Raw genomic sequence first — 6,326 nt, forward strand, 5'->3', positions numbered from 1 at the left:
TCTCTCTCTCTCTATACACACACACACACAACACCACATTCAGTTTCTTTATATTTTGTGCTATATATAACCCACCCCTTCATCGAATTTCAGTGACTGCAATAGCTATGGTGTAGAAGAGCTCATTTAAAACCTCAAACTTATCCCTTCCTACCTTTTTATCATTTGAAATTAGGAGAGACAGAACACTATTTAGTTCACAACTCCATTCTTTCCATCATTGCTTCGATTATTTTTCCATGGCTCTATTTCTTCCATCTTCAGTTCACAATCTGCCTAAAGAAGTATATTGGGTAATGGCAGCAACCACTGCCAATTGTTCAGAAATTTGGAAGGCCCCATCTAGAAATGACAAAGCACACTTCTCAGAGTTTAGAGTACTAAGGATTGAATGGAAATGGAGATTCTGGCAACGTCGCTGGAGTATGGGCAGTTGAACTTGCGTGAAGTTCTTGAAATGGAATCTGTTTTTATTTTTTCTTTTTATAATTTTAATAATTAAAAATTATTTAAAAATATTATAATATTATTTTTATGCCACATCAGCATATTTAAAAAAGGCGTCAGTAAAAATGCCTTCAATTGATAATGGTGCATAACTATAGGGTATCACTTTATCACGAACTAAATCTCAGACCTTGAAGTGAAAATTATGCAAAATAACATGATACTTTTTTATAATTTCCCTATTTTCTATATGAACATATGCATATATCAATTTTATACCCCCATTAATGCTCTAAAAGTCCATTCTCCAAAATCCTACCATTGCCTAATGCATAATGTGTGTGTTTGTAGTAGAAATGTAACTCAATGCAAGCCCACCCACCTACATATTCTCACACATAGGGCCGGAGGGTATGTTTGTTTTTTTTTTTTTTTTATCAATCATAATATATTAACAAAATATTTACATAGTGTACATACATAGAATATATATTATAAGTAAAAATAATATAAAATATTAAATTATAAAAATTTGTTATCAATTAAAAAATTATAATAAAATCTCTATAATAAATATAAATATTATAAAATTATAGTTTTGATCATTATATAACTTAATTTCCATTAAATTAAAAGTAACTAATCGATCGATTTCCCATGGATAGAAATTTTTTAAGAAAAAATTATCCTCTCGAAGAAACATCTTTTTTTTTTTTTTTTGAGCTGCTTCGAAAAAATATCCCATGATACGATGTCCTCCTGCATTGTATAATCGGATGCCCCCCGTTCTCTTTGTCAAAGCAGAAGACTAATTCTAATCCTTCAAACTCATGGGCTCTCGGGTTTTCTTGTTTTTGTCTTTTTCACTTTCTTCAGAATTAAGAAGAAATGGCAGAAGCAGTAACATTGCAAATGAAATCTTCAAGAAGTTAGAATCTCAGGCTCTTATTGAGATCGGGAGGTGGTGGAATCTTGAAGATGATCTTGAGAAACTCAAGAACACAGTTTCTGCCATTCAAGCAGTGCTTCTTGATGCCGAGAAATAGTACTCACAGAATCGACAAGTCAAGGTTTGGCTTCAAAGGTTGAAAGAAGCAATTTACGATGCAGATGACTTGCTGGATGATTTCTCTACAGATGGATTGTCGGAGCAAGCAATGAGGGAACACAAGAATTCTGCAAAGGAGGCATGCTTTTGCTTTCCAACTTCAAAAAAGCGTTTCTCTTATGGTTTTAGAATGGCTCATGAGATTAAGAACATTAGAGAAAGGCTAGAAGATAATAAAGGGGATAGAGGGTTTCATTTGGATGAATGCCGGGTGGAGAATTCTCTAAGGATTAAAGAAAGGGAGCAAACTCATTCTTCTTTGCCAGAAATTGTTGTTGGTAGAGAAGATGACAAAACTGCATTTTTAGATATTTTATTGTGTTCTAATCAGGAAAACAATTTATCAGTAATTTCAATAGTTGGAATTGGAGGATTGGGGAAGACCACTCTAGCTCAAATTGTTTACAACGAAGAAAGAGTTAAAACATATTTTGAGTTAAAGGGATGGGTTTGTGTGTCTGAAAATTTTGATGTTAAACTCATAATTGAAAAAATTTTAGACTCTATGATTCGTTAGAGACCTGACAATCTTGGGATGGATGCACTGAAAAGCAAACTTCATGTGGAGATTAATGGAAAAAAGTATATCATTGTATTGGATGAAGTGTGGAATGAGGATGCACAAAAGTTGCTTAGCTTAAGGGATGTATTAGTAGCAAGTGCAAAAAAAAGTAAAATAATAATAACCACACGTTCCAAAATAGTTGTCGAAAGGGCACGTTCGTCTTCAATTTATGAATTGAAGGGCCTATCTCCAGCTGAGTGTTGGTCATTGTTTAAAAAAATAGCATTTGATCAAAGGCAGAAACCAAGCTTGAGCTAAGAGGCACTTGGACAGGAGATTGTAGCAAAGTGTGTAGGGCTTCCTTTAGCTATAAAATCAATAGCTATATTGTAAAACTACTGAGTTAGAGTGGCGATCCTTCAAAGAATATGAACTCTCAAATGTGCAAGAAGATAATATCTTGTCAACTCTTGAGTTGTGATCATCTTGAAACATTGCTTTGCTTATTGTGCCATTTTTCCTAAAGATTGTGAAATTGATGTGGAAAAATTTATATATCTTTGGGTGGCACAAGGGTATATTGATTCGTCCAATTCTAGCCAAAGTTTTGAAGAAATTGGTTTTTCAAATTTTAAGAATCTTCTTTCTATGTTTTTTTTCCAAGATGTTGGGAGAGATAGACAGGGTAATATAGAAACCTGTAAAATGCATGATTTGATGCATGATCTAGCTATATTTATTGCTAGAGAAGAGATCATCTCTTCATCATTATCAAATGAATGTGTTGGGAAAACAACTCGACATATGTCATTTTATCTTGATTATCTTCCAAGCAACGTTTTCAATGCAAAGAAGGCACGAACACTTCTTTGGGATAGACAACGCACACGGAATTTGGAAAGCCAAATCTTTCCTGAATTTGAATATTTACGAGCAGTGGCTCTAGGCCATTATGGAAGGGAAGTGCCAAGTTCCATTTACAAATTGAAGCATTTGAGGTATCTTGATTTTTCCTTCAGCAGAATCAGCGAGCTTCCAAATTCAATTGCCAGATTACTGAACTTACAAGTTTTGATTCTTGTAAATAACCTGGTGCTAACAAGATTGCCAGATTCAATAGTTAGACTACAGAACCTATAAGTGCTGATATTGGACTATTGTTTTATGCTTGAAGCACTACCAAAGGACATTAAACAGTTGGTCAATCTCAGGCATCTTAGCTTTTATCATTGTAATTTTAGTCACATGCCACTTGGGATTGGTGAAATGACTCGCCTTGAGAGATTATATTCATTTGTTGCAGCCGAAAATGGTCCCTCCTTGGAGCCTATTGCTGGACTGGGAGAATTAAATGGGTTAAACAATTTGAGAGGAGAACTAATAATCAGAAATTTGAGATACGTCATCAAAGATGGTGTATCTGAATTTCGTGCTGCCAATTTGGAAGAGAAGCAATATCTCCAGTCCTTGAGACTAGAATGGGTCATAGACCCATTCAGCGAACCTTATTCTGGAGCAGCTTTTGACCCTATTGTGGATAATGATTATTATTATAAAAATTATGAAAAAGATCTTAAAAATGAAAATTTGGCATTGGATGTGCTAAGGCCACACCCAAATCTCCAATGCCTATTCTTGTATGCTTATAGAGGAGTTGAGTCTCCAATATGGCTTCCTTCCCTTATAAATTTGGTGAAGCTTGAATTATTTTCCTACAGAAACATCAAACATCTCCCTCCATTTGATCACTTTAATTCTCTTCAGATTTTGAAAATTCGAGAATTAGCTAATCTGGAGTACATAGATACTGATGAAAATTCCAATGATTAAGCATTTCCTTGCCTAAAGTGGCTTGATCTATTTAAGTGCCCTAATTTAGAGGGATGGAAGAGATGTAGCAGCAGGAATGATGCAGCAACACCCACTTCATCATTGTCTTTGTCATCAATAGGAAAGATGCCCTGGTTTATTTCTCTTTCGAAGCTGTCGATCTCTCATTGCCCTAACTTGATTTCGATGCCAACTTTTACATCCATTGAAGAACTTGATCAATATGAAGCCAGTATCAAGCCATTAGAGTGGACATTGAAGATGTGGATTCCAATATCAGAATCTACCCCTTCTTCTTCTTCTTCTTCTTCTTCTTCTTCAATTCCCTATGCTCTCTCTCAATTGAAAAAGATTGAAATGTCCGAGATTGTGGATCCAGAATTTCTGCCAAAAGAGTTGTTAGAATGTCTCGGCTCTCGCCAAGATCTTAAAATTGTTTATCATTGACCATGTTAAAGTCTCTGCTTGTAGTTTACTTTCAAGGAGAGGGGAAAGTAACATAGGGAGGACTGGCTCGAAACTGCTCACATCCCAAATGTAGTCTCCAGGGTTTTCCCAGATTGCATCTCTAGATTAGACAAGAATCTGGTTCCAGAAGCTCTTCACATCACCAAAAGAAGTCTCTCTGCTTTTTCAAGGGGTACATAATTAGATCTTCAAACTACTCTTTTTTAGAAACTCCTGCTGGTTCTTTTATTCAAGTGCAATTATTCTAATGTGTTTCTATATAGATGTTGCAGGTTAATCAATAATTTGGATTTTTCTTAACGATAATGTTAATCCTAGTGAGTGTCGCCAGACTGATAATTAAGGGAAAATGAAATAGAGATGGAATTTTTATCACCAGGCTGGAAAAATCTTGCAAGGCTCATTTTTATGTCTCATAACAGTTTTCCTTGGAGGTCTGTCACCCTGATTAGGATGAAATTCCTAGTGAGTGTCATTTGCAAAAGTTACTTATTTTCTGATTTTTCTTTTTCTTTTTTTTTTTTTTTTATCTTTCCAGGAATTCTTTTTTTTTTTTCCTGCATGTTTTTTAATTCAAGTGCAGTTATTCTAATGCGTTTCTATATAGATGTTGCAGGTTAATCAACAATTTGGATTTGTCTTAGCACGAATGTTAAGCGTAGGACTATTACTCTTTCTGTGCTGATAATTAAGGGAAAATGAAATGGAAGTGGAATTTTGTATCACCAGCTGGAAAAATATTGCAAGGCTCATTTTTATGTCTCATAACACTTTTCATTGGAGGTTGAAAGAGATGAGACTCTCTAGTCTGTAACCATGATTAGGGGTGAACTTCCCAGTGAGTATCATTTGCAAGAGTTACTTATTTTCTGACTTATTTCTTTTTCTTTTAATCTGTCCAGGAATTGTTAGTATTCAATTTCTGAATTTTTAGATTTATATTCTTTATATTTTGCAAGGAGCTCACCTTGTGAGCATGCCATGGTCCTTTGCTTTCTTGCTAATACTTGTGTTTCTTGTCCATTGAGGGACTTCAGCTTGCTGCCACTCTTCAACAGCTTGGGATTGTAGAATATCAGTATTGGTAGTTTTCTAGCCTTGCCAGAGTGCAAGCATAACCAGCTAATTCAGATAAATACAATGCCTTCATAATTGTCGTGCAATTAAAGGATGGGTCAGGTGGCAGTTGATAAAGCTTCTTTTTGCTGCACCTTTGGATCTCCCCTTAATGCTTCGATGCTTCTCCAATTGCATTAGTTTGTGGTGATTTTATTTACACGACCTTCACCGTTCATGCCTCTGTTCGTGGGTCCTTCGGGTCTGTCCTAGTTCTTAAAATGGGTTGCTGTTTGAGTTGGGTTCTTTTGCTGCCTATTTTCGGTTTGTAGGTACCCCTTTCATTGTTGCAGATTTGGGGTTTGGAGGCTTTTGTGTGTGACCTTCCTACAAATTTTGCTGCAGATTGCTGCAGCCCTAGCTTGGTTCTGCAGATGCTTACACCTTTAAATTTTCTTCTGCTGGCATTTTTTTGGTTTTGTTACCTGCATTTTTGTTTAGTTGAATTTTGTAATGCAACTTCATTGTTGTCTTGTTAGTTTGTTTTGTACCTTTCCCTCCAGTTTTTTTCACTTAGCATGCTATTGCCTAGGTTGGATGTAAAGGGGATGCCTATCGGCTGGGTTTAGTTTGGCGATGACCATGCTTAGTTTTTCTTGGATTCAATTTATTAATAAAAAATTTTGCTTATAAAAAAAAAAAAAGCTTCCCTTTGCTTATCAAAAACAAAAATTGAAGTACAGTTGTAACAAGGTATTTACTAATTTTTTTGAATTTATAGATTTACATGGTCAATTATTTCCCACTTTTATTGCTATGCTATATATTATCTATTAAGCTGGCTATTTGCAAGTGCTTTTATTTGTTCCTTCATTTTTAATCTTATAATGAAAAGGAACATCTTCCAGTTAG

The 6,326-nt window shown here is 35.1% G+C and overlaps 1 long non-coding RNA gene across 1 annotated transcript; it reads left to right on the forward strand.

Annotated features, from left to right (window-relative positions):
• Positions 1-3,673: 3,673 nt before the first annotated feature.
• Positions 3,674-6,036, forward strand: LOC131182501 (uncharacterized). The gene is made up of 3 exons (XR_009150792.1): positions 3,674-4,823; positions 4,966-5,196; positions 5,396-6,036. It is a non-coding gene; the product is annotated as an uncharacterized LOC131182501 (long non-coding RNA).
• The last annotated feature ends 290 nt before the right edge of the window (positions 6,037-6,326 follow it).

The sequence above is a fragment of the Hevea brasiliensis genome, chromosome 8 (assembly GCF_030052815.1).
Source record: "Hevea brasiliensis isolate MT/VB/25A 57/8 chromosome 8, ASM3005281v1, whole genome shotgun sequence".
In the NCBI taxonomy this organism is placed as follows: Eukaryota; Viridiplantae; Streptophyta; class Magnoliopsida; order Malpighiales; family Euphorbiaceae; genus Hevea; species Hevea brasiliensis.